Consider the following 11188-nt stretch of genomic DNA (forward strand, 5'->3'; position numbering starts at 1 on the left):
CTCGTGTGATAAAATAAAGTGAAATAAAGACCCACGCAAGCACTACATGCAAGCATAACAAAAGCAGCAGCATATTCTCACCAAATACTGCTCCTCTGACCCCACTTCAATCCGCTGCTCAGCTTTGCTTATCATATGCTTCGACTTTCAGCTGCTGAACCAGCTGCAGCTTAGCTACCCGCTACCCTTACCCCGCCCTTACATGTATTACTTAATATGTAGTTTGTATGTTTGTATACAAGTGTGTGAGCTTGTAAGCTTGTGTGTGGATTTTTACAGCTCACGCCCCACAATCCTACCTCAAGCATATAAACATCGGCACGTCTCGACGGCGTCAAAGGATAACTGCGAACAGCAACTTATTAGTGGATGGTTGTTAATTGTTGTTGTAGACATTGTTGCTGTTGCTGTTGTTTTTGTTTGTGTTGTAGTGGTTTGTGCTATTTTTAACACGAATGCATAACCTACTCTACTCTACAGTTAGTCGTGCTACACTTCGTGCGTTCGCTGCTGCTCCTGCCGTTACAGCCATTACACATACATGCATGCATGTATATATAGCTGCGTGTGTGTATGTGTGGATAGTGGAAATGAGCTATGGCGAACGTACGCACACATTACAACCTTAAAGCTGCCGAGTATCTGTCGACTGCCTTTGCTACTTCTGCACATTTTTCACTTACTAACTTACTTTTGTTGTTGTTGGCCTTGTTGTTATCATAACTATTTATATATAGATTGCAGCAACACTAATGGTATATATATAGTTACGCTTATATATACATATATAGGACTTTCTTCCACGAGACGAGTTACAGAAAGCTCACAAGCATGCTCCGCGCTGAGCGCAAAAGCATTCAAGAGCAGCAAAAGCTCGCTGTCCTTTCGTGGCAACCAAGCATATATGCAATTTACATATATAAAATATTCACACACATACACGCACACTAATGTGAAGTATCTGTAGTAAAATAGACGAGCATTCGAATCACTGCTGCGCTATCATTAGCCACTTGCCTTTGGCTTTGCGAATTAGTTGCTCATACGCGAGCGCGTACGAACGCCAATGGCTGCCCCCCGCACACCGCTGCCAAACGGCTGTTGCTCCACTTTTTTACGCTTTTATTTATTTACTTTTCACTTTTCAATTTTTTTTTTTGCTGTTTGTTGTTATTGTTGTTGTTTTTTAGTAGATATTTTCTGATGTGTAAATATATAGCTTTTATATATGTGTAACTATGTGCTCGACATTTTTGTTGTTTGCTTTTTGTTGGCGTTGTTGTTGACGATAACGCAGCTGTTTCTTCGACGAAAGCGCTGGCGACGACTCGGCAATCCCATCGTCATCGACCACGACGACGACGACGACGACGAGCACTTGAAATGTGTGTTGTCATTTTTGTGTGTGATTTAGTTACTTCGACACCTTCAAGCGCTGCGGACGTACAAAACGGGCCAAAACACTCTGAAAACACTCACAGAAAATACAACAAAAATTATACTCAAAGAAATTCAGTGTTTTAAAACGGTAAAAAGTTATATAAAATTGAAAAAAAAAAAAAAAATTTAAAGTAAAAAAAATTTCAAATAAAAAAATTTAAAAAAAATAGTTAACGGTTAAAAGTGTTGGTAGCCGACAGTGTGTGTTTGTTGTTGCAGCAGCAAAGCTCATTTGTTTTTGCTGTTTTACGCCTGTTCGCTGCGGTGTTGCACTCACCAACGGAAAGGGGTAATGCAAACATACATATAACTAGCTTAATATTTACAAAAACAAAAACAAAAACAAAAAATATAGCTACCGACGTATGTGCCAAGTAAATATGCACATATGTATATATGTACATATGTATGTGCCCGACAGCAGTTGTAATTGCATTGAGTCGTTGAGAGGGGCCGCACTTGTCGCCAGCAATGTCGTGCCCACTGTCAACGCGCAGTAGTGGCATACAGCAACAACAACAAAAAACCCGAAATGGCAGTTGCAACTATATAAAATTTGTATATATACATATATATATATATATATATATATGTATATATACATATAGATATACATATATTTGTATGCATTTAGCATATAGCTAGCATATAAAGTATAAAGCATATATTATATAAAGTGCCAAAAACACACACATACATACATATCTACATATATGTATTTATGTATATATATAAATTGTTTTTTTTCATTCAAATGTTTGCACAAAAAATATATCCAATTTGTGTATTCAATTGCATTGGAATTTTGACGTCGTCGTATTCACCGTTAGCGTACGAACACACTCACCTACTCCGCATGCCCCAGCCAGTCGGCCAGCAATGTCTTCGACGCCATCATCAACAATTCTCATGTGCATTTGTGTGTGTGTGTGTATGTGCATAATTGTCGCCGTCGCCATTAGAAATTGTCGTCATTGCCGTTGCCGTCGTCGACATGGCCAACAACAACAGTCGTAATCGTTTTCAATATTTTTTTCCTTTTTTTTTAATTTTTCTTTCAATATTTTTTTTTTGGTGTTTTTTGTTGCCTCTCCTTCTTGCTTCGCAAATTCGTACGGCTTGCTGGATGTGTTGGTGTGTGTGCGCAGTCACCTGCCAACGCTACAGCTGTGTAGCTACATGATATAAGCATTTTTCGGCAGGCTTACAAGTGACAAACAGACACATACATACAACTACATACATTTACGCACACAAATGCAACAATTTTAGTGCCAACAATGTTCGTCTTGCACTTGCAACGAAATTCATGTGGCCTCTCGGAAAATGCTGCAAATTAGATAATAATAATATATAAAGTTAAATATATAATATACTATAAACCTATATTTAAATGAAAAATAAATAAACAAATACAATAAATGTAAATATTCTTGCATATTTACAATGCGAAAACATTTTAATTGCTTGCCTCGTGCCTCATGTGTGTGTGTGTTGCGCTTTTGTAACGGTAACATTTCTAGTGAAAAACAATGAAAAATGCAAAAAATAAAAATTAACTGCTTGCAAATACAATAATTTAAATAAATAATAATAACAATTGGAAAATATATAAGACAATTTATCAGTTGTGCAATCATTTACTCAGGCGTATTTGCCCACAGCCGTGTGTTAATATGTAGAACACAAGCGAAATAAACGTGCAAAACGAAAGCAGTGTTAAAAATAGCCATAAAAAATAAATAAGTAAATGAATGGGAATAAAAAAAAATAAATAGACTAGCAACTGATTATGGTGATTATTTACTATTTTCTAGAAAGTTTTGAAAATTTTGAGGCAATTTTTGGGAAGGGAAGATGTTATTGAAAAGTTATTGGGATAATTTTGATAAAAAAAAAAATTGGAAAATTTAAAACTTACTGCAAAAATTTGAAAACTTTTTTTTGGTACTCGTTGCATTCAAAACACTAATATTATAAAGATTAATAAGAACTAAAGCAATATAAATAAAATAAATAATATTTTAAAGTAAATAATAAAATAAATAAATATCTGGCTGTATAAAAATAAATAACAGTTATGAAAAGAAATAAATTTATTTCTTAAATAAAATAAATACATATGAACAGCTGAAAAGTGCTTAAAAAATAAAAAAAAAATGTCTAAAAAAATAAATACATATGAAAACTATCTAATAAAAAAAATTTATAGAAATGTAAGAATATTAAATTAAAATTAATTAAATTTAGGAATATTAAAAGCTTAAAAAAATAATATTTTTGATATGAAAATAAATAAAATGAAGAAAAAAACAATTATAGAAGAATAGTAAGAAAATTATCTATCTAGTATCTACTAAAGACGAACTTTTGCAAAAGTGTTAAAAAAATAAATAAACTTTTTAAGAATAAAATAATTACTAATAAAATTAATAAAAATTTAAGAAAGTTAAAAACTATGCATTTGAAAAATAATAATATTTTTGAAATTAACATAATCACTAAAAGTTTTAAATAAAAAAATAAATCCAAGAAAAGTCAAAATGAAATACCTTTTTAAAACTAAAATTTTCAGAAATAGTTTTTTTTTTAATATAATTTCATTTGAAGAAAAAAAATAAACTTTTTAAAAATAAAAAACAAATAAAAAAATTTAAAAAAAAATATAAAAATTTCAGAAAATTAAAAAATGTTTTTTAAAAAATCATATTTTTGAAATTAAAATTTAAGAAAAAGTTTCGATATTAGAAAGGTAAAAACGAAGTATTTAAAAAAAATAAAATTTTCGAAAATAATTTTCTTTATTTAAGTTAAAACTTAAAATTTTCATTAATTTCATTAGTATTTCTTTTATGCTTCACAAGTTTATTTACTTTTTTTCCTTCATTTGAAATTAAACAAGAAAAAATATTTTCGAAAATAATGCATTTTTAAAAAAATAATATTTTTGACCTTAAAATAACCAATATAATTTAGGAGGAAGTATAAATATTACAAAAGTAAAAACTAAGTTTTTTTAATAAAATTTTCGAAAATAATAAAAAACTTAAATTTTCATTAATTTTATTAGTATTTCTTGTATGTTTTTAAGTTTATTTACTTTTTTTCCATCATATGAAATTAAATAAATAATTAAAAATATTTTCGAAAATAATGCATTTTTAAAAAATGTTATTTTTGAAATTAAAATGACCATTAAAACTTACGAGGAAGTATAAATATTAGAAAAGTAAAAACTAAGTTTTTTAAATAAAATTTTCGAAAATATTTTTTTTTATTTAAATAAAAACTTAAATTTTCATTAATTTTATTAGTAATTCTTTTATGCTTAAAAAGTTTATTTACTTTTTTTCCAGCATACGAAATTAAATAAAAAAAAATAGTTTCGGAAAATTTTTTTTTTAATTTAAACTCATATGAAAGGAAAAAGATAATAATAAAAAAAATATGTATGTATGTAGTATATAAAAATTCCCGAAAATTAAAACTAATTTTTAAAAATCATATATTTGACATTAATTACAATATTTCCGAGTAACAGTCAAATACAACAAATTTTGCTACATTTTACCAATTACTTTATCTCGTCAAGTCCAATAGTTCTTTGAATCACTCAAAAACTTATTCGAAATATCGCATAGTACAACGTACATTGACCGCGTCTCTACGCCTCTTAATAATAAATTGTTTATGATTTTTGGGAGTTTACTTACATATTCTCGACTGCCTATCAGTTCTGTTTGGTTTCAAGTTGATTTTCAGCGGAAAAATCACTGCGTATACGCCCACAAGCACATGCATATGACAAAAGTGTCTCAAATTACGAGTTATACTCTATTGAAGCTGCTCTTATGGAAGCAGCAGCCACAAAATCAAGGTCACTTATGTCTGCACATTTTTGAAAATATGTTTTTATCGTTAAATTCTTAATGGATCATCGCTTTCATCAACTCAATTTTGGCAGACAGCTGATAAATTGTTTATCTGTCACCTTAACTCAACTAGACTTTGTTAATTTTATCTTGAGTTCTTTTTAACTTTAAATATTTTTTAGCTAAATTGTTTGTTTCTTTTTATGTGGTGACTAATGTTTGAAAATTTCCAATTCGGTTGGGCAATCAGATAGCTTATTTCATTAGATAATGTACTTGAAGGGTTTACCTGTGCTATTTGAGTGAATCCCATGATATTTTGAACATGTTGTTGGCATTTGTTAATCGAAAGGCAAGGCATATTTTGCAAAAATGCTTTGGAAAAAAAATTAAAATTTACTCAATTTGACGGAATAATGAGTCATTATTAACATATTTACTTTTCTTGTAAGTGAGTGACAAAAGAAGACTCGCTAAGTTAACAAATATATAACAACAAAACAAGAAAGCAAACACGGCTATTTGCGTGAGTGCGGTGAAGTCACAGCGAGTAAACTAGAATGAATTTGGAAATTTGGGCGCAAACATAACTCAACTATAAAAAATACCTAATATTTAGTAAAAAAAATTAATGTATACATATATATTTTACCCCGAGGCAATGTCAGGTTTATCACCTCCAAACCAATAGATCAACGTTTGTACTCAAAGGCAAACCATCTCAAGCCAAGGTCTCAGTTTGGAAAACGTAGATTTTTGCAGTTTAATTTGAGCTCGAAAAATACGGCTTCAAGTATTATTGATAATTAAATAAATTCGATTTCGAAAGTTATGATTTCGAAGATAAAACGGCTGAAGTTTGTAGTGAGACTCGCTTGAACCGCTGATGGATTGAATGTACTTTGCAGTTAAATTCGAGTTCGAAAAATATGACTTCGAAAATAGTTAGTAATAGAATAAACTCGATCTCGAAAGTTATGATTTCGAATATGGATCGGCAGAAATTTGTGGTGAGACTCGCTTGAACGGTTGAGGGATTGTATGGACTATGCATTCGATTTCAAAAGTTATGATTTCGAAGATAAAACGGCTGAAGTTTGTAGTGAGACTAGCTTGAACCGCCGACGGTGACGAATGAACAATGAAGCATTACGAAATTCAAATATTCTTGAGACTTAATTTTCTCAACTTTTCTGTTTTTTAAATCACAGTCGATATAATTTATGCTTGCTTAATTTGTGCTGCAAATACACTTTTTAATATAATTTATGAGCTTCTTATGAAAATATATTTAAAAAGTTTATTTTCGAAAATTTCATTTTTAAAAAATATTTCATTTTAACTTTGTTGTTATTTTACCTTTAATTAAATTTTATTAAGTAAGTAAGTAATGTAAGCTTACTGAAATAAGCTATGAGAAGGAAATGCAAAAAAAATAAAGACCAATTAGATTTAGAAAACTTTAAAAACAAAAAAGAGTAAGGTGGCCACACTTTTCAAAAAAATAAATAAATGAAATTCAACGAAAAATTTTGTATAGAGTATAATTTTTAGAAGAAGATTACACACAAAAAACCACAAAAGAAAACTTAACGCAATAGGGTTGCCACATTTTTCACAAATAAATAAATAAATTTCAACGAAAAATAATTTTATAGATTTTAATTTTTAGTACAAAATTACACACAAAAAGCCATAAAAGAAAACTTAAAGCAATAGGGTTGCCACATTTTTCGCAAATAAATAAATAAAATTCAACGAAAAATTATTTTATAGATTTTAATTTTTAGTAGAAAATTACATATAGAAAATCATAAAAAGAAGCCTAAATGCATAGGGTTGCCACATTTTTTCGAAAACTAATAAATAAAAAAATGGCATTTTATAGAGTTTCGTTTTTACTAGAAAAAAAAACTATAATGATACTTCAAAAATAGTGCATAAGGCTAGCAGAGAAATTTTTAGAAATTTTAAAAATATTACAAATTTTCTTTTAAATTCCAAAAAAGTTTGTAAGTTTTCCAATTTTTGCATATTGAAACTTATAAATCAGTTTTCGATTTTAAAATATTATTAAACAATAGCGTAATTCATACAAAAGTTTCGTGCAGAGTTGCCATATATTGAATATTGAAATATTAATAAAAACAACTTTAGAAAGTTATGTAGCAAAGTTCAAAGCGTTTATTTTATTTTATTAGTGAAAATGTTTTTTAGAATAAAAAAATCAATTTTTAATATATGAAAATACTTAAAAATATTTTAAATGAGTCTAAAAAAATTAAAAAATAGTAATTAAGCACTTAAATATTCGAATGCATGAAATAGCGGTATGAAATTTGTTTAAATTTATTTTAATTTTTTTTTCTAATTTTTAAAATTAGTTTATAATTGCTTAAAAAAATTAATGTCCTTAAAAAAACTAATAATAAGCTTGGTAAAATATATTTTTTTAATTACTTAAACATTTTCAAATTCATCAACACTTCAATTAAATACGATTTAAAGACCGACATTAAAAAAATACGCTTAAAGCCTCGTTATTGACACACTAAAAAATTAACTTCATAAACAACATTTGCTGCGAACGCCATAACACAATTTAAACCCCATTTCTACTGCATTCGCTTAAAGTCAATTTCTTCGTGCTAAATTAAAAAATATCTGTACACACAACTACATGCATATATGTATGTATGTGTGTGTGTGTATACGAGCAGACAAACTTATATAAATACAAATGCGCGAGTATGCACGGCAACCCCTTCCAACGGGGACCATTGTGTACGGTTTATTTACTATTTCATTTAGCTTACGCTGCGCTCACTTGTGGGTTCTTTAAATTTGATTGGCGCTCAGCAGCGCTCTTGCGCGCTCTCTGGCGCTCCGGCCCACTCCGGCGCTAGTTTTGTTGGCGGCGGCGGCCCACAGCGCGTACTAACGACGGCACAACAAGCAGTTGGTTCTGACTCGGCTGCTTTTGGGGCTGTTGTCAGTCATTGATTGTAACTGTTGGACGACGCCAGCAAATGACGGTACAAAACAGCACCGCGCGCTCAATCAAAACACACATACATACGCTTAAATTATTAAAAAAGAAACAAAGTTTTTTCGGTCGCTTCAGCAGCGCAGTTGTTCGCCAAAATACATACCGACGCACACACGTACGCGCGCATAACGGCAAGTGTATGTAAACAGTCAATAACAACAACTACAATAACAACAGCAAAGAGCAAACAGCCAAACGCCCCAGTCAGTGAGGCAGCCAAGCAGTGGGCCAGCCAACCAGCCAGCCATTGAGGCACTCAGTCAGTCGGTCGCTCGTCACTCGTCGCTCGGTCAGCTGTTTTGTGTTTTGTTGTCTCCGCTCGGTGTGTGCGCTCGCAGTGCGCATCTCATATGTAGCGGTGCCCGCCACCTTTGCGACTACATTTTTATTCGAGCATTACGAGCGCTAAGTGTTGTGTGTGTCGCGCGCGCGTCTGTCGTTAACGTTAAGCCGCAACTTGTACATTCTCAGTCGAATTTAAATAATTTCATTTTAATTAATTATAATTTATTTTATAGTAAAACAAGGCAGTCATACGTTCAACTAACAAAAAATCAAACACACAAACGCATAGTTTCAAGTTCAAATGCAAATTCAAAGCGTGGCAAAGTGCTTGTGTTGCATGTGAGTGTGTTTATGTGCGTACGCGTTGTCAATTGATATAAATATTCAGATTTAGTGCGAAAGTGTTGCAGAAAAAAATCCGACAAACATAAAAAATCATACAAATACGCGCCTAGATACAGCGGCAGCGCGCAACGGAAGTTCGAAAAGGCAAGTTTTATTAATTCTGGGAAAGTCAGAGAAGTCGATAAATTTTTTATGTGGAATATTCCTAAGAACAAAATATAAAAATATATAAATAATAATATTATTGTGTATAAAAAATGCATAAATGAGTGTGACTGTTATGTGTAACCGAAATATAAAGAGTTGCAAGTCAAGAAATATTGTCAGCAATGACTAACGAAAACTAATATGATAATATGGTTAAGTGCCAGAGTTATATACATTTTTTTTCTAATTATTACTGTGCCAAGAATTTGAAATCAGTAACTTAACTCGAAAAATAGTTTTTTTTTTACTGTATTGGTATATAGTTTAAAGGTTTAGCACATAAAAGTGGCTTCCAGTGAAAATTCCAGTTATTTTCGATAAAAAATAAGTGACTAAAATTTTTTTAATTAGAAAAAAAAATGTTTCTTTATCTAGGATTAAACATATTTTTTAATTATTAACTCTTAATAAAATATACAATTTTTTTAAATTATTAATTTAAAAAAAAAATAATTAAAAATATTTTTTTGTTTTGTTTTACAACTTTGGTTTGTTCTAAATTTTTGCGTTTAAATTTTTTTATTAAAAAACAGTTTTTTTTTTGAAGGGTTAAAAATCTTTTTAAATTATTAATTTAAAAAAAAATAATTAAAAATATTTTTTTTTGTTTTTCAACTTTAGTTTGCTCGAAATTTTTGCGTTTAAAATTATTTATTAAAAAAACAGTTTTTTTATCAAGGATTAAAAATCTATTTTAATAATTAATTTTTAATAAAATAACTAAAGATATTTTTTAATTACTAATTTTTAATAAATTGTTACGAATAGCTTCGCGCAAATGACGCGCAACACTCAAATAAGTATTATGCCTTGTAGACAGTTTGATCGGTTGTTCGAATTCGTAGTACACCACAAAAAAAATTAATAAAAAAGTGTTACTATTTTTTACCCACAGTGGTATATATCTGCAATTGTTTCTCTAAAAATATTTTTCTACAAATAACCGAAGAAATCATAAATCATCATGACTCCAGCACACTCATTTGAAGTGCCTAAATTTATCAGATGAAACTCCCTCTTTATTCCCTCTGCAGTAATATCTAAAAATATACATAAATAAGCGCTTATCAGCTTAAAGTTTCGACATTATTGCCAACAAATTTCATGTGTTGCCATTATGCAATTTTGTTTGTGTGCGTGGGCTAAACCGTGCAAACTACAGCAAAATAGGCGAAAATGACTTTAAAGTTTATGTGCAAAAAGTTAACCTTGAAAAGCTTATCGGCTGCTAGTTGGCTTGGGGACTGTGGTGTGTGGTTGAGGCTGCAGAGCAATGTGAAATTTAATAATTTGCATTTCATTTTTACTGCTTTCTTTTAATTTCTCTCAATTTTGTAACGTTTTATTAATTTTTTTTTTTAATTTCTTTGCACATTTAAATTTTGTTTTTATTGTTTCAAGAAACAAAATTTTTAAAGTATCTCGTAATATTATTTTATATGAAATTTTCTGCTTAAATTTTTTTAATTACTCTTATTTTTTTATTTTCAATATTTTCCATTTTTTTTTAACTTTTAAATATTTTATATAACATTTTTCATTTAAATTATTTTTTAATATTATTTTATATAAAACTTTATGTTTTACATTTTTTTTGATAACTTTTATTTTTTTTAATATTTCCGATTTTTTTTTTACTTTTAAGAATTGTATTTAACATTTTTAAATTAAATTTAAAAAATTTTTAATAACTTAATATTTTTTCATATTTATTAACTTTTATTTTATATAATTTTGTATTTATTTACATATTATTTTTTTACACATTTTAAAATGTTTTTAAAAATTTATTAAATTGAGTTTCTAATTTTTTAATTTATGTTTTATAATTTTTAATTTTCTTAGTTTATTTTTTTTTAACTTTTTATGGAATTTGTCAGTATTTTAAACAGTAAGACATGTGCGTGCCCAATCCATTTTTCAAATATTTATTATTATATTTTCTCTTTTTCGTTTTGATTTAAATTTATTTTTATGATATATATATATA

General features: G+C 29.0%; 1 protein-coding gene across 3 annotated transcripts in view; it reads left to right on the plus strand.

Moving 5' to 3' along the window:
• The first annotated feature begins 1429 nt into the window (after positions 1-1429).
• LOC120774084 (protein Tob1) overlaps positions 1430-11188 on the plus strand; it is a 50192-nt gene continuing 40433 nt past the window's right edge. Inside the window, exon 1 of one of the 3 annotated variants that reach the window (XM_040103414.1) lies at positions 1430-1528. The gene's annotated coding sequence lies outside the window, so the exon portion shown is untranslated. The other 2 variants (XM_040103412.1, XM_040103415.1) reach the window with 2 other exon arrangements.

This window comes from Bactrocera tryoni, chromosome 4 (assembly GCF_016617805.1).
Source record: "Bactrocera tryoni isolate S06 chromosome 4, CSIRO_BtryS06_freeze2, whole genome shotgun sequence".
NCBI lineage: Eukaryota > Metazoa > Arthropoda > Insecta > Diptera > Tephritidae > Bactrocera > Bactrocera tryoni.